This window comes from Hippopotamus amphibius, chromosome X (assembly GCF_030028045.1).
Source record: "Hippopotamus amphibius kiboko isolate mHipAmp2 chromosome X, mHipAmp2.hap2, whole genome shotgun sequence".
In the NCBI taxonomy this organism is placed as follows: domain Eukaryota; kingdom Metazoa; phylum Chordata; class Mammalia; order Artiodactyla; family Hippopotamidae; genus Hippopotamus; species Hippopotamus amphibius.
The window spans coordinates 20,887,530-20,912,497 of NC_080203.1; the positions used below are offsets into that span (position 1 = coordinate 20,887,530).

The 24,968-nt window shown below is 36.0% G+C and overlaps 1 protein-coding gene across 1 annotated transcript in view; it reads right to left on the reverse strand.

The window, feature by feature from the left end:
* STK26 (serine/threonine kinase 26) overlaps positions 1–24,968 on the reverse strand; it is a 55,460-nt gene that overhangs the window by 20,949 nt on the left and 9,543 nt on the right. The gene's annotated exons all lie outside the window — the stretch shown is intronic.

Genomic DNA, 24,968 nt, shown 5'->3' on the forward strand with positions numbered 1-24,968 from the left:
CACATCTCACAGCGGGAATCCAGAATAAGTCAATATTTTGCTACAACAAAACCTGAATCAAGCATAAGTTTCTAGGTTAATAGATGTATAGGCATGACTTAGATTTATAAACTCACTGTCCTTTCTTGATTCAGAAATATCCTTTATCTAATAGTGCACAATTTCGAATTCATATTTTACTCCCACAAGATAACCTTTAACTTAAACTCATATTGCTGAATATATGCTACTGATTAAGTAGAAAAAAAAAGGTTTTCAAACCTCACAAAAAGGGCATGTTATTGACTTATTATTTTTTATTTATTTTTATTTTTTCATGGAAAGGCATTTTATTTTAAATATAGCAGTAGGTACATGTCAATCTAATTTACACTTAAGTACTTTACTAGTTTACACCTAAAACTTTACTTTGAGTTCCTTCAAAATATACAAGGATGCTATATAGTTCTGATGAACTGTCTATAATTTGTTAATTGGACCTAGAGGGCTTCCCTGGTGGTACAGTGGTTAAGAATCCGCCTGCCAACGCAGGGGACATGGGTTCAAGCCCTGGTCCAAGAAGAGCCCACATGCCTTGGAGCAACTAAGCCCATGCACTACAACTACTGAGCCTGTGCTCTAGAGCCCACAAAGCACAACTACTGAGCCCACTTGCCACAACTACTGAGGCCCGTGCACTGCAACTACTGAAGCCCACATGCCTAGAACCCATGCTCCACAGCAAGAGAAGCCACCACAATGAGAAGCCTGTGCACCACAACAAAGAGTAGCCCCCATTCACCACAACTAGAGAAAGACCATGTGCAGGAACCAATATCCAATACAACCAAAAATATAATAAATAAAATGAATAAATAAATTTATTAAAGAAATTGGACCTAGATTAACTGTTCATTTATTACAATTTAACCTAGTCATCAATTTCAGGAGACAAATTATACAGTTAGCATGTTCCCTCATATCTTCTTTTATTAGACAAATAGATCATTAAAGTTTATATTTTTCTTTCAAGTTTGCTGCACCATCATCACCAAATAGAGCCAGTAAACTGCCTGCTTTTGATTAATTTAAAAACTTATGACAGATTTTAAAGAATTTCGCCAATTTTTCTCTTTTCAAGCAGCCTAAAAGACAGTTTGCACATGACCTGCTTAATTTATAAGTTTCCCCATTCTCCTTGATTGGATTTTTTCCATTTCTAAAAGACACTTTCCATATATGCCATAGTCTCTTTGATATGGCAAGCTGCTTGTTATCCCCACCAACCTCTAGTACTCACATGGGACAAATACATTTTCAGCTGCCCATATAGGCTTTGAAAAATAGTTTAGACTTCTGTAGGTTGCAAATGTTTCTTTGATGCTAACATTTTGTTATAATACTTTCTTCAAAACTTGAATACCATCATTATTGATTTATTTGGTGCTTAATTTCTTACCGAGACATTATGATTACTATCACATAGTATAATAGATAACCCACAAGTTACCTCTTCCTACTTTTGCTGATGGTTTTTGTTTTCTAGTACCTTGTGGCAAAAACACTCACTAAATAAGCTCAGTGATAGGTTCGCCACCCTATAACGTCCTAAATTCAGTGAATTTGGAAAAATAAAAAGAGTAAATCTTTCAGTTTTCCTAATGTAACTACAAGATAATCTAAAAGTTATAAATATACCATTGACTAAAAAGTAGATAGTATTTACTGTGTACTTTCTGATAACACATTCTGGACTAGAAGGTATGTTAACTGTATAATGAGATTTTTTTGTTGGAAGAAACAAATATTAAATCCTAATCTTCTTAATTCATGTTTTAAAAGGATTTGACTGAAACAATCAACCCTAGGGAGAACACAGCTGTTCTTACTTTCTATAATAAATGGGTTCCTGAAACTATGTAAATTAAAGATTTAAAAATCAAGTCACATTTTGAATCTTAAACATGCTCTGAAGTGAATCCTAACTCATCAATATAATTTAAGATTTTAAATCAAGGAATACCAAGTTGGAAAGAGAGAAAGATCCATCATTTACACAACATTTGCACTTGCCAATCTTTTATTTTGGGACTAAAACTTCTCATGCAAAACCCCAGTTTTCAGAGTGGAGGGAATATTGAAAACAAGTTTTCACTAGTAAAACCTCACCTCCCTGACTTCCTGAATCTTGGGTAGATAATAGCTAAGTTCTATCTCCCCATTCAGCACGTCGCCAGCTTCTTAAACCAAAGTATCCTAAGTCTTTATTAAGACCTATTCCCTTTTGGTTTTTCATTCAAGGGCAAAAGTAAAGTAAATAAATGGTAAATACTCCAAGCAATGCAATTTTAAAACCACCTTTATAAAGACACTGGCTTGCCCACTCACCTTCACTCTTCTTTAGAGCCTCTAAGAAAATCCAGTCAAGTCAGCTCCCTCTCAACTCAAATCAAATATTCTTTTAAGAATATTAAAATTTCTAAATCCTTCTATCTCTATTACAAAATTAGTTTACTGCTATATCTGTGTTTGCATTGCCTTCTCAAAGCCATAGCCCAGGAAGTAGCTCTAAGTTCTGCAGCAGCAAAAAACGATGAATAGCTAAATTAATGTCACATTGATTTACAACTAATGGTAGATGATTCATACACGCTATATGGAAATGGGTCTGTGAAAATGAAAACATCAGAGATCTACCTCAGGACACTCTCAATATTCCTTGACCTTTATCACCTGTCCTTCGCTTGGATTTGGACTCTTCAGTTATAGGTACATTATTACAAATTTAAGTCTTAGATAGACAGTATCATCACCACTAAAACAACAGTGATAACAACAACCTTTTAGTATGGAAATACTTTTAGGAAGTCCAAAAGGGAAAAATGTAGGATGATCATCTTACTTGTCTCCTGTGGAAAGTCAGGGGCAGATGGGAAGGAGATAAAGTGGTAGAGTAGGAGGATGCTGAGCTCACCTCCTTCCACAAACACATCAAAATATACCTACATGTGAAGCAACTCTCACTGAAAACAACCTGGAGACTGACATAAAGGCTCTTCTACAACCAAAGCTATCAAGAAAGAATTGCACAGAGTTGGGCAGGAAGGGAGGAAAAATGATCTGTTCGGGACAAGTGCCCCTAGTAGGGGACACACAAGAGGAGGGGGATATCATGGCCTCAGGGATCCTCCCTGAGGAAATGATGGGTTCAAGCCACATGTTGGGCCAACAGTGGGACTTACCAGAGGGGTGTAAGAAACTGACACTCCACTCATGAAGAGCACACACACACTTGCGTGCTCCCAGGGAACAAGGAGGAGAAAACAGACTGAAAACTACCAGAGACTCTGGCTGGTTTCCCGCAACTGCCACAGCCTGCTCTCCAGCCTGCACCGGGTGCCCACTCCAACCTCTCTTGCTCTGGTGCAGCTCTCCATTGCCACAAATATTGCTGCTGCCAAACAGAGTGTTCACACTTAGAGAGAATAGAGCTGCTGAGGACCCAACCCTGCCTCTGAACACGGGGAAGGCAGCCATTACCAGCATGCACACAAGAAAGCAGCAGATTGAAAATTGCCTGGGGCTCTGAATAACTTGCTGTGACTGTCCCAGCATGTACCCTGGCCTGTCCTATAGGTCCCCTCTAGTCCCTGTTGTGCCAGTGCTGCTCTCCACTAGGGCAGAGGTGCTATTGCCAAGGGGGTGGGGTGGTGTACACACTTAGAGAGAATGGAACCAGCTTGGACCTGAACCTCAGAGTCTCTGCTTCAGTACCTTGGGCACCAACTCTGCCCCCAATGGGGTGGTGATGGTCACTAAACATAGGAGAAGCCCTGGCTCTGGCTCTAGCCCCTCCATCTCCATCCCCACCTTATACCAAGGTGATAGCTGCCAGCACATCCTGGGGGAAGATGTGACTCCTGCTCACGTCAGATTCAGCTCTCCTACCAAAGCCACTCAGCACATGTAGGCTGCATAGGGATGCTTCCACAGAAGTGTGAGATAAGTAACTCTTTCACCTAACTGTATAGAGACAGAGAAAGTTAAACAAAATGAGGAGACAGAAGAACATGTTTCAAATGGAAGAACAAGAAAAAAACCTGAGAAGATCCTAATGAAACAAAGATAAATAATTTACCAGATAAAGGATTCAAAGCATTAGTAATAAGAATACTAACTAAACTTGGGGAAAGAATAGGTGAACACAGTGAGAATTTTAACAAGGAACTAGAAAATATAAAAATGAACCAGTCAGAGCTGAAGAATATAATAAATGAAATGAAAAATACACTAGAGGGAATTAACAGAAGATTAAGTGATACAGAAGAATGCCTAAGTGACTTGGAAGATAAAATAATGGAAATCATGCAATCAGAAGAGCAAAAATAAAAACAGATTTTTGAAAATGAGGATAGTTTAAGGGACTTATGAAAGAACATCAAGCATACTAACATTTGCACTGTAGGGGACCCAGAAGGAGAACAGAGAGAGAAAGGGGGTAGAAAATGTATTTGATGAAATTATGGATGAAAATTTCCCTAAGCTGAAGACAGCAATAGATTTCCAGGTACAGGAAGCACAGAGAGTCCCAAACAAGAAAAACCCAAAGAGAATTAGACAAAGACATATCAGACTTAAAATGGCAAAAATTAAAGACAGAATTCTAAAGTCAGCAAGAGAAAAATAAAGTCACATACAACAGAACCCCCATAAGGTTAACAGCTGATTTTTCTGCAGAAATTTTGCAGGCCATAAGGTATTTAAAGTGCTGAAAGGGAAAAACCTACAACCTCAGATATACCACCCAGCAAGGCTATCATTCAGAATTAAAGGAGAGATAAAGAACTTCTCAGACAACCAAAAACTGAAAGAGTTCATCAATAGTAAACTGACTTAGAAGAAGCATTAAAGGGTTTTATTTAAATGAAAAAGAAAAGGCTACAAGTAAGAGTTTATAGGAAAGGAAAAATCCTACTAGCAAAGGAAAATATATAGTAAAGGATGTGGACCAATCACTTAAGTAAACTAGTACTAAGATTAAAAGACAAAAATTGTAAAATCAAGTACAACAATAAAAAGGTAAGAGACAAACAGGAAGATGTAAACTATGTCATCAAAAACACAAAATGTGGGGGAAAGGACTAAAAAATGTAGATCTTTTAGAATGTGATTGAACTTAAATGACTACCAGTTTAAAACAAGTAGATATAGTTATAGATCAAAATATAGAAACCCAAAGATAACCACAAATCAAAAACCTACCAAAGGAACTTCCTAGGTGGTGCAGTGGTTAAGAATCCACCTGCCAATGCAGGGGACATGGGTTCAATCCCTGTTCCAGGAAGATCCCACATGCCACAGAGCAACTAAGCCCATGCACCACAACCATTGAGCCTGCACTCTAGAGTCCATGAGCCACAACTATTAAGCCAGTGTGCCACAACTACTAAAGCCCATGTGCCTAGAGCCCATGCTCCACAACAAGAGAAGCCACCACGATGAGGAGCCCGCACACCACAATGAAGAGCAGCCCCCGCTCACCGCAACTAGAGAAAGCCCATGTGCTGCAACAAAGACCCAATGTAGCCAATAAATAAATAATAAACAAATAAATAAAAATTTTTCAAAAACCTACCACAGACACAAAAAAAAACTAAAAAGAAAGGAACACACACATACCACTAAAGAAAATCATCAAACCAGAAGGGAAGAAAAAGAAGAAATGAACAGAGAAATACAAAAACAACTGGAAAACAAGTAATAAAATAGAAATAAGTACATACCTATCAGTAATAACTTTAAATGTCAATGGACTAAATTCTCCATTCAAAAGACATAGGATACCTACTGTATAGCACAGGAAACTCTTCTCAATACTCTGTAATGAGCTATATGGAACAAGAATCTAAAAAGAGTGGATATATGTTTATGTATAACTGATTCGGTTTGCTGCACAGCAAAAACTAACACAACATTGTAAATCAACTATATTCCAATAAAAACAAAAGACATAGAGTGGCTGATTGGATAAAATAACAAGACTCATGTATGCTGTACAACAGACTCACTTCAGAGCTAAAGACACACACAGACTGAAAGTGAGAGGATGGAAAAAGATATTTCATCCAAATGGAAGTGACAAGAAAGTGGGGGTAGCAATACTCATATCAGACAAATAGACTTTAAAACAAAGGCTACAACAAAAGACAAAAAAGGATATTATATAACAATAAATGGATCAGTGCAACGAACCTAAATATATAAAGCAAATATTAACAGACTTAAAGGGAGAAATTGACAGTAATACAACAATAGTAGGGAACTTTTAACACCCCACTTACATCAATGGACAGATCACCCAGACAAAAAAAATCAATAAGGTAACAATAGTCTTAAATTACTCAATAGATGAGTTGAAATTCATAGATATTGACTTACAGGACATTCCATCCCCAAACAGCAGAATACACATTCCTTTCAAGTGCACAAGAATGTTCTCCAGGAGAGATCACAAGATAGGCCACAAAACAAGTCTCAACACATTTAAGAGACTAGAAATTACATTAAGCATTTTTTTCCAACCACAACAGTATGAAACTAGGAATCAATTACAAAAGAAAAATGGGAAAAGCACAAACAGGTGAAGACTAAACAATATGCTACTAAAAGACCAATGGGTCAATGAAGAAATCAAAGAGGAAATCAGAAAATATCTCAATACAAATGAAAATTGAAACACAACTTTCAAAAATCTATAGGAAGCAGAAAATGTAGTTCTAGGAGGGAAGTTTATAGTGATACAGGCCTTCCTCAAGAAAAAAGAAAAATCTCAAACAGCCTAACCTAACATCTAAAGGAACAGAAAAAGAACAAAGATGAAAGTCAGCAGAAGGGAGGAAATAATAAAGATCAGAGAAGAAATAGAGACTAAAGAGCAACAGAAAAAAAATCAATGAAACCAAGACCTGTTTTTTGAAAAGATAAACAAAACTGATAAACCTCTAGATAGGCTCACCAAGAAGAAAAGAGGACCCCTCCCAAAACAAAATAAGAAATGAAAGAGGAGAAATTACAAGTGATACTGCAGAGATACAAGAAAAGCATAAGAGAGTACTACAAACAGTTATATGCCAATAAATTGGATACCTAGAAGAAATGGACAAATTTTTAGAAACATGCAACTGACAAAGACTGAATTAAGAAGAAACAGACAATTTACAGACTGATCACTACTAGTGAAACTGAATTTTTAACAACAACAAGAAACCCCAGCAAACAAAAATCCAGGGCTGGATGGCTTCACGGGGAAATTCTACCAAACATATAAAGAAGAGCTAATACCTATCCTTCGCAAACTATTCCAAAAAGTTCAAGAGTATGGAACACTCCCAAATTCATTCTACAAGGTCACCACTACCAGACAAAAACACTACAAGAAAAGAAAATTTCAGGCCAATATCTTTGATGAATATAGATTTAAAAATCCTCAACAAAATATTAGCAAACCAGATACAACAATATTTTAAAAGGATCATACATCATGATCAAGTGAGATTTATTCCAGGGATGCAAGATTGGTTCCATATTCACAAATCAATCACTGTAATATACCATGTTAACAATAGTAAGGATAAAAATCACATGATCATCTCAATAGATGAAGAAAAAGCTTTTGACAAAGTTCAGCATCCATTCATGATAAAAACTCTAATCAAAGTTGGTACAGAAGGAATACATTTCAACATAATAAAGGTCATTTATGACAAACCCAGTTAAAATCATACTCAATGGCAAAAATCTGAAAATCTTTCCTCTAAAATAAAGAACAAGACTAGGATGCCCACTCTCACCACTTCTATCTAACATAGTATTGGAAGTCCTAGCCATAGCAATTAGATAAGAAAAAGAAGTAAAATGTATCTAAATCAGAAGGAAAGAAGTAAAACTGTTACTACAATATTTGCAGATGACATGATACTTTATGTAGAAAACCCTTAAGTTGCCACCAAAAAAAAAGCACAGTAAAGTTACAGGATACAAGATTATATACAGAAATCTGTTGCTTTCTATACACTACTAATGAACTATCAAAGAAAGAAATTTAAAAAGAATACAATTTAAAATCACATCAAAAAGAATAAAATACCTAGCAATAAATTTAACCCAGGAGGTGAAACTCCTATACTCTGAAAACTATAAAATATTGATAAAGGAAACTGAAGATGATACAAAGAAATGGAAAGATATCCTGTGTTCATGGACTGGAAGAACTGATATTGTTAAACTATCTATATTACCCAAAGCAATCTACAGATTTAATGCAATCCCTATCAAAATATCCATGATTCTTTTTTATAGAACCAGAGCAAATAATCCTAAAATTTATATGGAACCACGAAAGATCCTGAATAGCCAAAACAATCTTTAGAAAAAAGAGCGAAGCTGGAGGTATCATGCTCCCTGACTTCAGACTGTACTACAAATCTATAATAATCAAAACAGTATGGTACTGGCACAAAAACAGACATAGACATCAATGGAACAGAATAGAGGGCCCAGAAATAAACCCACACATTTATGGTCAATTAATCTATGACACATGAGGCAAAAATATACAATGGAGAAAAGATAGACTTTTCAATGAGTGGTGCTGGGAAAATTGGACAGCTACATGTAAAAGAATGAAATTAGAACATTTTTCTGACACCACATACAAAAATAAACTTGAAATGGATTAAATACCTAAATGTAAGACTGGAAACTATAAAACTCCCAGAAGAAAACATAGCAGATCACTCTTTAACATAAGTTGTAGCAATACTTTTTTAGATCTGTCTCCTTAGGCAAAGGCAATAAAAGCAAAAATAAACAAATGGGGTGTAATTAAATTTAAAAGCTTTAGCACAGCAAAGGAAACCATCAACAAAACAAAAAGGCAATCCACTGAGTGGGAGAAAATATTTGTAAATGATATACCAGATAAGGGGTTAATATTTAAAATATATAAACAGCTCATCAACTCAACATCAAAAAAACAAAGAATCTGATTTAAAAATGGGGAGAGGATCTGCATATACATTTCCCCAAAGAAGACATATAGATGGCCAACAGGCACATGAAAAGATGCTCAACATCACTAAGCATCTGGGAAATGCAAATCAAAACCACAATGAGATACTACCTCACACCTGTCAGAATGGCTATCATCAAAAAGACCACAAATGACAAATGTTGGCGAGGATGTTGCGAAAATGGAACCCTTGTACAGTGTTGGTGGGAATGCAAATTGGTGCAGCCACTATGGCAAACAGTATGGATGTTCTTCAAAAAACTAAAAATAGAACTACCATATGATATAGCAATCCCACTCCTGGGTATATATCCAAAGATAATGAAAACATTAATTCAAAAAGATATATATACCCCAAAGTTCAGAGCAGCTTTATTTAAAATAGCCAAAATATGGAAACAGCCCAAGTGTCCATCAATAGATGAATGGATAAAGAAGATGTGGTATATGTATACAATGGAATATTACTCAGCCATCAAAAAGAATGAAGTTTTGCCATTTGCAACAACATGGATGGACCTGGAGGGTATAATGCTTAGTGAAATATCTCAGAGAAAGATGAATAGTGTGTGTTATTACTTATATGTGAAATATAAAATATAAAACAAATAAATATACATAACAAAACAGAAACAGACTCACAGATATAGAGAACAAACTAGTGGTTACCAGTGGGGAGAGGGGTTGGGGAGGGGCAAGATAAGGGTACGGGATTAAGAGGTACAAACTACTATGTATAAGCAACAAGGATATATTATATAGTACAGGCAATTATAGCCATTATTTTGTAATAACTTTAAATGGAGTATAGTCTATAAAAATATTGAATCACTATGTTGTACACCTGAAACTAATATAATATTGTAAATCAACTCTAATTTTTAAAAAAGAGAAAAAAAGGAAAGTCAGGGGAGATGGAAGAAGGTTTCTTGTATACTTAAATCACAGAATTAGAGGGCTGGAAGAACTCTCTAAAAGACTTTCTAAGTGCTCTCTAGTCCTGTCTACACATTAGAATCACCAGTACAACTTTTAAAATGCAGATATGTAGGCCTCATCCCGAAACTACTGATTCAGAATCTCTGATACTAGGGCCCAGGAACCAGTATTTTTTTTTTAAAAAAAGCACTCCAAACTATTTTCTTTATAGTCATTTTGGCACCAGTCTTAAAATCAGCATTTAGGATCCACCGGTGGACAGACAGATCTGAAATTTGTATCTTTCATTATAGGGAACTCAGTACCCCTATTTTTCCCAGGGAAGCATGTGGCTCTCTTCTAACTCTGCACACTAAAAGTGGACATCTTGGAGATTAAAATAAAACCAAGAGGACTTTTGTATTTACATATATATACCTATATTTTAAAAATTAAGTTTGCTATGCTTCTTCTAAGAACACTGCAAATAAGACTATAAATATAATATTTACCAAAACACATGCAACATATCCCATACTTCCTGTGTATGTATTCTTGAACAATTTTTACCCATATATTCTACGTAATAATAGGGTATCTAATAAGATTTAATTGGTGATCATTTTGAGTTAACAGTCAACATTGACAAAGAGTAAAAGTTTAGGTCTAGTTAGCTTGTAGAAAATGGGTACAAACTGTAGAGGGTGGTGTAGGGGCCAAAAAAATTTTCCTCAACCCTCTTAGGGTCTCTGGCTAGGTTTGAAACTTAAGCTAAGACAGATGAATAGAAGAAAAGAATGTGATTTAATAAAAGTTTTACATGATACTGGAACCTCCATAAGGAAATGAAGACTGAAAGAAATGGTTAAACTTGTGTGTTTTTATGTTGTTTGATGAAGAGTGGCACGTCACGGAAACAGTGATTGGGCAAAGGGTATGAGCTAAATACAACAAACTGTGGGAAACTTTGCAACATCTGTTTGTTCCAATTCTTTTTGGCATCCCCTTGTCTTTAGAGATAAGGATGCTCCTTTCCTCTGGGTATAGCGAAAGCATCTCTCAAAGGAGGGTTTTATGACTTGCTTCAAGGTAGCAGTGGTGGCAGGGGGGAAGTCTTTCTCAAACTCCTTCAGCTTAAAATATTCAACATGTCAAGGTGCTGTATTTTGGGGTTAGTGTGTCCTGAACCCCATCAGGGGACATTAGGAATAGGGTATTAAAAGAAACAAGAAAATTGTAGGCAAAATTAGAATTAGTCTTAGGGTTCCAGCAGTATGAAGACATAGAAAGCCAAAGGTGAGAAAGAAACAAAGATAAAGAATCTAGTTTCTTTGAATCTGAGGTAGCTACGTAAGCCCTCTAGTTTGGAACTGAAAGTGAAAATACAATAGATTCAGGAGAAAGAAGATAGATTTCTCAGGGGTTTTGACCAGGAACGGTTGAGTTCAGACGAAAGAACCTTCAAAAACCAAGAACCAAAGTAAGCAAGGCTGACCTCAAACTAGGTTTTGCACTTGCCTCCAACCTTAGTAAAATCCATACTGTGAGGGCCCTTGACTATAAAATACTTGTTGCACTTTACAAAGTATGATCTGTGTATAGGCCTATCAGTGACTCACTAATGAGGAGGGGTACACAGAAAATTAGGAGCAGAGAATGCACTAATGCTCTCAAGGCTTAGAAAGGAATATCTCTTACTCATTTCAGCCTCTCAAGTGGTAACAACCAGAAACGATCTGCAATGAACTCAGGATGCCCTGACAATCACAGAGAGTAACTAAAAACATTAGCTTTATAATGTACTAAAAACTAGAGATACACCCAGTTAGCTACCTCTTTAAATTGCTCAGATTACTTCCCCTAAGGTAAAGAAGAAATATTTTTATACATTACTTCCACTTCTATACTATTACATGCCATTTAACAATTTAGAATGCATAGAAATATAAGCCTTTCTCTAGCAGTTCCATAAGCCTCAAATTCAATTTGTTTTATTATGATTACATTAAGATTTTTCAATTGCCCTATGAATACTGCCTCAAAAGTTTGTTGCGTGATTCCTAATTAAGATATTGCCATAAGAAAGGGAAAGACTAAAAATCAACAGCCATCTTACCCCTTAGCACTATTTGAGTTCAGTACCACAGGACACTATCTGTCTTCTTAAAGTGCCATATATGATCTAAGCACAATTGATTTCTCTCTGAATAGAACCATAACAATCATAGGCTTTTAGAGCTGGAAGGAAATGGTCATTGAATACAACTCCTTATCACCACCGTGAGCAGCAAGCATTTATTGTATGCCTGCTGTGTCCTAGGTTAAAATCACCAAACAGAACCTACGAAATTTAAGGCCATTTATGTCAAAATGATGGTAGATACTGGGAGAGGTTAAAAAGGGAAACAGAAATCCTGGAATTAAAATAATTATAGAATCTCTGAGATGAATAGGACTTTAGCAAGGAATGAATTTAGCAAGATGAAAGGAATTTAGATTGATGCAAAATGTATTTTTACAGGGAAAAGTGTAGTCTAGAGAGGTTATAAATTGTTCAATGATCTAAGGTAGTTAACTAGTGGAAAAGCTCAAACTTGAACCCACGTCTTCTGACTCTTAAGTCTAAGGTTCTTTCACTACAGCTTGGATTAATTTGTAACCTAAACTATACTCTTTTGCTATAAAACCAAAAGTATTTTCCATCATGAATAGATCATACAATTTATATTCCTGAAGTAAGATATTTAGCTTTACTACATTTTGCATATAACAGAAAAAGAACTAAGATAAAAATTAAGTATGTCTGTATGCATTTGAAATTAAACTAGAAGAACTGGCCTCAAAGTCAACTCTCTTGAGGTGGTCAGTTGTTTGAGTTTTTTTTTATTTCCATGTATGTGAGAGCTCAAAATACTTAAGTACATAAAGAAAATGTTGTCAGTTAACCTATTTTTATGGAATACTCACATCTCTCAAAAGTAATTATAACTTGCTTTTGCAACATAAAATAGAAGTCAAATTTTGTTCAATTATATATATATAATGACATAAATCAAATGTAGTCAGAGATACAGTTAAAACAACCCTGGGCTTCCTTGTGGTCATCAGACAGCATTTTATAAACTCACAGTTGAGTCTTTGTCTTTACTTACCCACTTAAAGGCAGTTTTGAGATGGATGAGGCAGCAATAAGGCAGCCTTGGTCTTAATAGCAAAGCATAAAGTCAAAGGTCTCACACAATATTATTTTGTATTATTAAGGCAACAATTTAAACTTTCAGCAATACTGTGCACAGCAACAAGAAAAATGTATTCGTAAAGCAGAAATAAAATTAAATGTATAAGTACTTTTTCATCTTCCCTTTATTTTATTATTCCTGTTTTTAAATATACCTCATTAGCAAAAATACTTAGAATGCAAATATTTTAGTAAAGGATAACATTGTTAAAATTATTACAAAAGATTTTGACATAGCTGTATGAATAACATAGCAGTTTGAAGAGTTTCTCCTGATTAATAATTTTGAGTCTACTTCATCTTTAAGAACAAAAGAATAATTGATAATATTCCTTCATCTTAATTCCTCCTACTCAAGAGAGGATAAGAGAAGAGCTTCCTTTGCCTCCTAACTTGCATTCTTCTTTTTACCCCAGCTCAGATCAGAGGAAAAGAACAATGAAGTAAGCGGGACACATTCTGGGATGTGAAGAATGCAGTTCTTTACATATGTTTGTAAGACAGTTCAATGTAGAATAGGGTAAAGAAGAACGAAACATTTCTTTGATTCTATTGTCATTTTACCACATGCCACATTTTTCTCAAGAAACCTGAACTACAGAAAGAATGAGGAGAAATTTAATTATAACTTCCCCATCTGAGAAATCCTCAAGCAAGAAACGAAGTTATAACAGGCAGCACTTTCATTAACTCCATTTCCCAGATCTTTAAATTCCTATTATTTTAATTGAGAGTAGAAATGTCAGAGTATTTTGTTCAGCCAGGTAAATCATCTTTGAATCTAAGACCTCTTAAATTAAAGGAAATAATTTTGTCTTTTTGACTAACTCTCTGGGAGTTAAAGTTTCCTTAAACCTCTAATTATATCCATAGGTAAAGAGAAGGGAACATCCTGCAAACAATCACATTCTTAATTCAATAACCAAAAGTCAAGGCTATCATCACAATAAATGCTGGATGCAGATTCCATTGTATCATTTAGCTCATTTCTCTCTGACCTTACACCCATTCCAAAGGAAGAAAGGAGGTCTGGTTTCTTATAAGTATTACAGAGGTTAAGAGCACAGAGGTCAGGCAAAATTGCCATAATTTTGCTTATCCTGGAAATTACAAGAAATCAGCGATTAAATGTCGGCTTCACCATCTGCATAATGAGGGAGAAAGGTGGGCTCAGTAAACTGAGTCCCTTACTGTTCTGACACTGTGTATTGGTGAAGCATTAGAAACCAAATCACTTTGTTCTCCTCCTTCTATCACTAGCAGTTGCCAGCTCTAGTTTTGAAGGAATCATTAAGATAAGGGATGAATTGGCATGGGCCATGTGGCCAGCTCTACAGTGGTATACAATGGCTCAAATGAAAAGTATATACTATCCCATTGTTCCAGTAAGAAATTCAAAATTACTAGCAGGCTGCATTCAAATTCCAACTGTCTGATACTATAATGAAGCAGGCTCAGAAGCCAAGGATGGATGGATAAAGAGTAGCAGAGTGAACTACTCTCCAGACTGATCTCTTGCCCCTCACACTGGCCATGCCTCATTATATGTGAGTGACTGCTCCAAGGAAGTCAAGGGGAGTCAGGAGTTCAGCTCATACAGGACCTAAGGTTATATTAGTCCTCCTCTCTTTTAATTGTAAAGTAAATTCATTCAGAAAGTAAAGTGGCATGCAGAAACTAATGCAGTTATATTTGCTCATATACAGAACTAGAACATCCAACAAAACTAAATGCCCAAGGGAAAATTTCAGGGACATCTTACTGTATCTCAAACCCAATGCTTCACTCAGTAGTAGCTCAGACATACAAACTTAAATGCAATACTCCATCAGGTAACAATTCTACTTTCTTACATTTGAGCCTTTGAGCCATGCCATTTTAGCAGTCAACAATACCCTCCTCTCCTTTGGAAATCCTCATCTTTAATTAAAACAAACAAACAAACAAACAAATAACCACTTTCCAAACTCCCCAGGGGAACCTGATCACCCAAACAGAATCAATTGTTTCACCCTCTGCCCTACCACAGCCCTTTGTTTGAGCCACCATTACTGCATGCATTTCATCTTCTTTGCATTCTCTTTCATTGCCATGACCTTTATATAATATTTTCTGAGTAAGCTTGTTAATGATGGGGCTCTGTCTAAGCACCAGGTATCCTCACAGCACCTAGTGCAGTACTTCGTATATTGTGGCTCTTGAATGTTTTTAGGGTGCTTACCTGGGGGCCCTCCTAAGATGAAATCTTTGGCATGAGGTTATCCTTCCATTGCAATTTGAGTTCCGACTTCTGGTACAAGTAAGATTTCATTCAATAAACTGAAGGATGTTAAAACAGGTCTGAGGTTCTAAGTCAATTCCCATTCTCACAAGATTGACATAATAAAAACTTTCCAAAGTGACAAATTTGAGTTTTTTTCCTTTCTACTGAGGAGTTCTTTGGGTTGCAAAATAGCAATTCTTTTTTTAAAAAAATTTATTTATTGGCTGCGTTGGGTCTTCATTGCTGCACGTGGGCTTTCTCTAGCTATGGTGAGTGGGGGCTACTCTTTGTTGCTGTGCGCGGGCTTCTCAGTATGGTGGCTTCTCTTGTTGTGGAGCATGAGCTCTAGGCACGCGGGCTTCACTAGTAGTGGCACACAGGCTCAATAGTCATGGCTTGTGGGCTCTAGAGCACAGGCTCAGTAGTTGTGGCTTAGTTGCTCCATGACGTGGGATCTTCCTAGACCAGGGATTGAACCCATGCCACCTGCATTGGCAGGCGGATTCTTAACCACTGTGCCACCAGGGAAGTCCCAAAATAGCAATTCTTGAAATAATATGGAGCTATACTCAAAGGAGAGTTGGTAGGAACTATACACACAAGGATGCACATCAGTGGCATATGCAAATCTGATTCTGGAAGCACATCTGTAATCACTATTAAACAGAGCCACATGACTACTGTATGTCCTAGAGAGTCTCGCATGATGTCATACACGAACGCAAAGATTAGAGGCCTCAAAGAGCCACAGTCTGTGTATCACTCTGCTCAACATTTCTTTTAATTTAGTTGGGCTGAACACATATAGAAATGCACAATTCAATCAAGGTTCAGGTTTAACCATAAGCATTAAGATTAAAATTAAAGGGATTATTACTAACTAGACAGAATGTTATATAAATATGCCTGGGATTGATAACAAGCTCTAACCATGAAATATTCATTTGGGAAGGGGGACAAGGCCATACAATGAGAGGAAGACAAAGATTCTGCTAACAAATAAATGATAAAACAGGCCATTATTTAATTAAACCCACATAGGGCACTTTAACATGATGGACACTGAGAGCCTCATTTTATGCTATCTATACTGGAGGCAAGATTAAAGGATGTCATTCTAGCACTTTCAGAAATAAACACCTTTGGATATCTAAGGCAGAGGCTTCTTATAGCAAATATTGAACTATCATGGATAATGTTATGGTCAATCTTCAACACACTTATTAAAATGCACTGGATTAAAACAAAATTGATTTTCTCACTGTCTATCTTCCTTCTTCATGTGGAACTCCAATTAAAATCAATAGGTTTGAAGTTTGTAAGCACAGCACTAAATTATTAACACCATGAGTTCTTTTAGAAAATTAACACTGATTGAAAAAGTGGAATTTTACACACTCACCTTTTCATTCTTAATGAGAAAGTGGCTGCAGTATAATTTCCCTCCAACATTTCCCTCTTTAACCAAATCTATACTTTGAACGAATTTAATCAAATAGTATTTGCAGGGAGTTACCCAATGGAATCTTAGGACTAAGGAAATTTATCTCTTGGGTCCTGCTGGCTTTAACATTCTTTGATCCCAAGAAAATGATACCGATGGTATGACGGTGTTAATAGCAAACAATTTTAACCTTGGCACATTCTAAGAATAGAGCAGAGAGGAGATTATAGAATACTCTAAAAGAATGGTCTCTAATTTTTCAACAATCCATGTCCTAATTTTCACTTCCCCAAAGTGAAAAATATCATCCAGTTTGTGTTTATGTGTGTGTATATGGGTGCAGGGCTAAAATAATAATGTTTATTATTCTTTATGCTCTACTTCTTTAAAAGAATTGGAGCAGTACATTAATAAATAGGAATACACTCAGAAACCAAGTAAAGTGGGATGTGTAACAGCTGTACCTGCACACCTAAGCTAAGAAGAACTATTACAAATGAGCATAAAAGTTAGCTTTGTGCCCTGCACCAGGATACACTCAATAAATATGAGAAATAAGCTCTCATCAACAAATTTGTTACATTAAGAAAACAGGGGCTGGATTTCAACATCCTCACTGATGATGATTTTATTATCATTATTCCCTTTGCTGTGTACAGGGAGTACCAGTTCATTTGAAAAAAAATCCTAAATATTGCCATATTTCCATTTTCCCAAAGGATTTCAGCTTAGACAACACTTCTTTTTATTATAAATTAATCTCCTCTCAAAGTTCATCAGCTTTTCTTGAACTAAAGTTTCTCAAACCAATCTCCATCCTACCCTACACCCCACTGTCAAAAGCATTTGTGAATGTTCTAATCCCTGTCCCTAAAGGTACAGATTCACCAGTTTTTAAACCCCATTGATCTGTGCTGACGTTGCTCGAATGTATTCACATTACCAAAGCACAATATTAGAAAAATTAAATTTTCAAATAAAGGGGAAAATGCTACTGAAATTATGAGATACCTACTAATATGAGTTGAATTTTTTAATTGTTAAGAAATACCACTATAAACATAAGGCTGTTTACATGTTCTCCATACAACCATGGCTAGGACAATATATCTTATTAGCTGAAATATATGGTCCTGTTTATTCTGCAATCAACTGAAGTGTAATTCTCCAATAAGGATAATCAACATGCAGCACCAAATTTGAATACATGTACAAAATCTGATTTTTTTCCTCCAACAAGTACGCTATACAATCTGTTTAGGAAATTTAAAGGACCAATATGATTTTAGAATTGGAAGTGATCTTTATAAAATACTTGGCTTTTTTGATTTTATAATGAGTGATTTCTAGCTGGGGATGGGATGGGGTGGGGAGGGTAATGACAAACAACTAACCTCAGGATGGAGACACATGGCAAAGTTCCTTAATTAGTTTTTGAATTGCCAGAGCCAAAATAAGCTTGATGAGCAATTCAAAGTAATTAAAATGCTTTGAACAGTATGCTACCCGAAAAGATCTGTGATCTACAACTTGAGCTGACTTGTACCCTATCATTTTACAGCCCTAACCAGATATAAAGTACCATTCGCCAAACAAATCTTCACCGCCCACCCCAAAGGGACCCATAAGAGATTTGGAAAAACACAACCTTAAAAGCCCCTTTGTCTTTTCTTGTCTTGCCTAATTTCATTCCCTTCATTTCTTTCCCTGCTTCCCACCCAGTCTTAAAGCCAGCTCAGCCACCCAGTGATGCCTTTTCTGGCCATCTCAGCAGTCTCACTTGACTCATCCATCCTAGGAATTTCTCATCAGGTTAGTAGGGAGCCACTGAAAGCATTCAGCAGATGAGTGAAAAAATAAAGTCTGTGTTTCAGGTAGTTTCATTATGTCTGCATACTGCCTCAAGTGTACTTAGTGACAGAGGCCAGAATGGCATGATAAAAGAAGGGATGATATCTGAAATTCCCCAAGAAAAAAATCACTGCTAGAACTTCATGATTAACTGAATATGGAGATAAAGGAAATCAGTGGCAAATTACATATAATGCCTGCTGGTCTTTTTCTCCTTTGATAATTTTGTGATTGACCAATATATGTTTTATGGCTGATGGCACCTCCCCCACCAAATCAAGTAGTTAAGTGGCATTTGGTAGAGCCTGATTATTTCATATGCTATGATCTAATAATTTTAATGCTTTTTTGATTAAGTACTATTCTCCTTACTGCTGACAAGGTACCCGAGATGTTAATTGTACAGTGAAGACACTTATTCAGTACAAGAAGGAAACAAATGTGATTATATCTGACACTTAACACTCTCTATTCATTTTCCTTCTCTAATAGATACAGCCCCTTAATTTAAAATAGTGATAAAAGCCATCAATGCCCTCCCTTATAGTCCTATAAAATTCACTCACTTTTATTTTCTTGCTGTAGAAACTAAGGAAAATATTAAAATATATTTGTATATACATACACATAATTTATCATTCATTACTGTCACCAACACAACTTTCCATATCATTCAACCATTAAAATTTTTGTCTAGAAAACAAACAAAAATATGTCTCCCTATTTATTATGATCTGGAGTCTTTCCTTGAAAGCATTACAATAATGGGAACAATATACAAGTCAATTACCTCAACAAAGAGAAACTTTCCTATTATCTTACTGTCTCCCTAATCCCAGAGAAAATACTATAAAATGCTTCCTTTCTTTGGATCAGCAATTCTCAATGAGGTTCCATGCCCTAAGACACGGTTTGGCAAACATTTTATGTAAAGGGCCATGTAGTAAATGTCTTAAAGGCTTTGTAGGTCAGGTACAGTCTGTAGTCTCTGTCACACATTCTTTTTTAACAACTCTTTAAAAATGTTAGAAAAATTTTTTTTTTTAGCTTTCAGGCTACATACACAAACAGACAGCAGGCAAATTTGGCCCTTGGCTACAGTTTGCCAACTGCTGCTCTAAGGAATCTACTGTGTGTAATAGACGAACTCCTCTCTAATACATTTAGAATGGTTTTATTTGTGTCCTTTTTGGGAGAATTGAGAAAACATTAACTCATATAATTGTCTCTTTTTTGTGGTTCAGAATGATAACCCCAATTGAGAAAGGCTGCATTAGATTAACAAAATTCCAAAAACACCATTGGAAGAAGGTGATCATTATTATTTTTTAAAAATACAGGCATTCAAAAATATTTACAAGAGAGAAGGGAAAATCCAAAATTTCAAGGCAACTTCCTTTTGTACAAAACATAAGCCAAACATTATAGCCTCACTACCTCTTAGTAGAAAAAGTAATTACACATTAATTGCCTCCGTAGAAAATTAATTACATCCCATTCAAAATTTGCTTGGAATGAATGCATGATCTCATCTTTTATAAATAATAACCTAGTCCAGGCTCCTGAGCATAATCCGCAAAGCTCACAGTTTTACATTTGAGGAGATGCGTGCAGGTATTATTTCATAGTATAAAGGAAGGGAATACACTACATTCTTCATTCTAGTAGTGAGGAGAAAACAATTTAGTGTCCTACTAGAAAAAAAAGAATTAAATTCTCAAGCTCTGGAATCACTTGGTCATATTAAATAAGAATATTCTTTCACAATATATGGATCATCTTTTAAGTTAGAGGGGTTTTCTAAAAATCATCTAAAACTGTGCTTTATCTTTCAATCAGGATCATACTGACATTATGACTGCACGGCACGCTGTCATTAAAAAATAACATACAAGAGTAATCAAGTTAAAATGCTTCGGGTTGTACAGACTGACTCTCCCCCAAAACCCAGGCATGTGGATGGACAATGGGAAAAAGCTGTCTCTATCCTGGAACGTGGGGAGGGCGCTGCAATCCCTGGGCAGAGTACAATGTTGTTGTTGTTGTTTTCCAAGTATGAAGACATTTATACCTTTTAAACTGTAGGAAAGTTAAAAGCCAACAACAGAATAATGCAGTATTTGGTATCCATAAGTCTTTTTAGAAAAAAGTAATTGGACTACATACTTCTCTAGAACTCTCCTCCCAGCCAAGACATAAATCAAGTGGTGCTAAAAAGTCATTAAGCAAACAAAGTAAATCTGAGATGCTACACCGCCTTGAAATGCTCCAAAAAACTGTCTTAATCATTCCCTGAGGGAGAATTTTAAGGCCAGAACCTACTGGAAAAGTAACAATAATATTAATTTCAGAAATTTGGAAGAAGGATTTCTTCTCTTTAGCTTCCCCTCCCCGATCCCCAAATAACCATCCAAATTAGTCAAATATAATCCAGTGATAATTTGGCACTTTTCCTTGTTAATGAAAAGTATTCATTTTGCCTACAGAGGGGAAAAAAAGGCCACCCAAAATGACTTCAAGTGTCTAGAAACAATTTATTGCCCCAGAACACACACCACCAAAATTGCACATCTTAAACAGAAAAGCAGCTGAAATCACCATCCCTATGTCAGCTCTTCCCCCTGATCTTTCACAAGCTTTCTCCCAACCAAAAAGACTCTTTACATTTCTTGCCATAACAAATCAATTATGTAAATGTAACTTTTATCACAGAAGTCATAAGCAACAAGAAAGAAATGAATTACTATTACCTCCCCAATTTCCTTTTCTGTTAGCTTTTTCTCCTCTTTGCAGAAAGTAGAGAAATTTCCCATTCTAAAAAATAGAGAATTCTCAGTCTTTAAAGCAAAAGACTACTTTTTCCCTTCCTAGGAAATACTGTCTTTCTCTTCTTCCAGAGTCCAACACCTTTTCCCTCACCTACATTTTCTGTTTGCTCATGAGGCAGCAGTAATCCTCTGGTATTATGAAATTCTACCTTCCCTAAGCAGGGTTTACACTGCAGCCTCCAAAACGATGCCTGAACCTCAGCAGATAGAAGATCCATAGCAACAGAGGTAATAGTTTTTTTCACTTGCTGTTACCAAAAATCACAGTCCAAAAAGACGACAATGGAGGTGTCACATATGCTAAAACCTCGAAATTGATTCATTATTTAACTAGTCAAATCCCACGTTTTCATTTTATATGCCCTTTAGGAAGCCTATGACAGAGTAAAAAAAGATCCTTCAGTGACAGTCACCATTTTTCATGAAGAGAGAAATAGTTAAAAAAAAAAACCCACAAAAACCCAGCTCTCCTATATGAGATTTTGTTTGTCATTGAAACAGAATCCAATGCCCTAACCCCTCCATTCCCTATCACCTTAGAATCTAGCGTAAGGTACCTATAACAATTTTAGCTTCAAAATAAGAGCTTAGACAATGATCACAAGTTCCTGTTAACCAGAAGTCATTTGTATACTACTCGTGTCTCTGATTTTACTAATAGGTAAATGGATTTACATTTATCAAAAGCAGTTCCTTTGATGCAATGATTCCTTGTAAGACTATTCTATGGGAGAAATTAAGCAGAGAATTGAGAATCTTGATAAATATAATCCTACGTAATGTTCAAGTCAATTCACTAAAACAGCTTAACATTGGTACTGAATTTCATTAAAAGGTGTTTTCTATGATCTGTTTCCTGTATGGAATAGACTGCTGTGAGTTCAATTTCTTTAAGACTAGTAATAGGTTAAATATTAAAGACAGAAAAAAGAACTAGTCATGAGAAAACTGCAACATGCGTAAAATTCTAATAACACTGTTATGTATTTAGTCATAGGTACATATATGCATATGTATTTACCTTTTATAAATACATATTTAAAGATTTTTATAAATCTTTTTAATGGTGGTAAAGAATTCTATATATTTTCTATATAATAAAAATATTTAGCAAATCCACAGATACCGTAATTTTTACATCAGTTTTACTGAATTCCTTTTATACGCAGACCTTCTTAAATGACATTGCTAAATCATCATTTTCTGCTTCTTGAACTTAGTGACCATCCTATCTTTTACCCATTTTTATTCTGACGATGCACTTTTCTACTTTTAAAAAATAGTTATGTCTAAAATTCATACAACTGACTAAAAACTCTACTGGTCACTATTGAGCCTTATTTTCTTCAATAGATCAAAAGTGTTTTCAAGCACAAAATACACTTCATATACAATATACATTGCGTGTGCACATACACACAGCCCCCATCAATTTTCCCCCAATGAAAACAATTTATCATCTAGAATAATGAAAAATGGGTCCACAAAAGTAATTAAGTATCCTGGAAAAGAGATAGCTACCCCATAAGAGGTGTGAGGTATAAGGTAAACATATCAGAATTTTACACCCTAACAAATTGTATCCCCTAAAGGGGGAGAAAGTCCCCCTAGGGACTCAAGGAACTTCTTAAAAAAATTTTTTTTAAGCTCTTTATTGGAATATAATTGCTTTACAAGGAACCTGTTTTTGTGGTAATTAAACATTGCCTAAAATATGTTTAGAGGCACATTTCTACACGTTTTTGAACATCCTCATTGGGGGCAAATCTCTGACTCTGAAGGATAATTTTGGTTTTGTAGGCTGTGTGTTCATTTTAGAAATTGAAAAGTGACTTAGGTCCAAGGATGGTGAATGAAGTAGGGAATCAAGTTTGCTCACATTGTCTGGTGTTGGCAAACTCATTAAGTAGGCCCATTTGCTTCTCTTACTTTCAGTTCGCATCCCTTGTCTAAACTGAGCTGTGAGCTTTCCTACATAGTACCTGTTGGCAAATGGTAATATATTAATCTGACAGGTATAGGGAATATTTTAGACAGCAGAAGCTGGAGTCAGAAAGGCCATTTAGGAAGTGGTTTGATATTTCCTTAACGATTCAGAAGTAACTTCCTCTCCCCAAGAATTTTCCATATGTAAACAAAAACTGACTTTGGAATGTGATGACTTTGGGTATTTTTGACATAATAGCAGCTCAGAGTTATTACTTCCAGGTTTTTTGGGTGGGGTGGGGTGGGGTAATACACAGTGATGGAAAGGGATTCTGTACAAAAAAATTGATGCGATGTATCGAAATTGGAAAAAGTCTTAAAAATGTCTACCTTTGGGGTAAATAGTGCCACTTACTGGCATTTAGGAAACTGGCATTTTATTTCACTTTAGCCAATTGCATTTTCACAAGTATAAGCATAAATAGATTTCATGTTCTTAATAAAAGTGTTTGCATTTGAAGATAAGAACATTCACTGAGCTGTCAAATCTACCTGGCTCAAGGAACACAGAAGTGATGGGTGACAGTGAGATTTTGGAAGCTATAAAACAATACAAAATTGAGTTCAGCTTCGTGGAAGGATGATTGAAAATCATGTTATTTTGATTTCTCACAATTTCATCTACTATCTCTCTCCATGCAGGACCTCCCATCTCCATCTTCACTTTCGAACAAAGCTGTTATTACTTGCTTCTGCTTGGTTGTGTGGTCAGTGCTTTAAATTCAAGTTTTAAAAATAAACCCATTTTCTCCCAAACTTGGCCGTATCTTTGAATCTTTACTCTCCTGTCATGTTTTTGCCCTTCCCATATCCAATTAGTCACCAAGGTATGTCAGTCTTCCTTGAGTGGTGCTCAGAGTGGTCTCCAGACCAGCAGAGCAGCTGGGAACTCATTAGAAATGCAAATTAACGGACACTGCAGACCTACTTGAATCAGAAACCTCCGGAGATGGGGCCTGGCAGTCTGTTTTAACAAACCCTCTAGGTGGTTCCGATACATGCTCAAGCTTGACCATCACTGCCTTAGATTACAGCCTTAACAACTAAAGCCTGGGCTATTACAGTATCCACTTATATCTAGCCTTTCCCTCTCCAACCCAGCCTGTTAGGTTGGAAGCCTAATGTAATCTTCGAAAAACAAACAACAAACCATTGCTTTCATCAGTTTACTTTCTTGACTGAAAAAACAACTCCTTGTTGTAGCTTGAGTTAAAAATAAATGTCTCAGTCTGGCATTCAAGGCCTTTCATAATTTGGTCCTAATGTAGTTCATGGCAACAAGCACCTGCCTCACACCTCTGTTATAGAAGGAACCTTGTGTGTGCCCCTTTATGTCTTTTCTCCTGCCTGTCTCCCATGCTCCTTTAAGGGTCTGTTCAGGACTGCCCTGC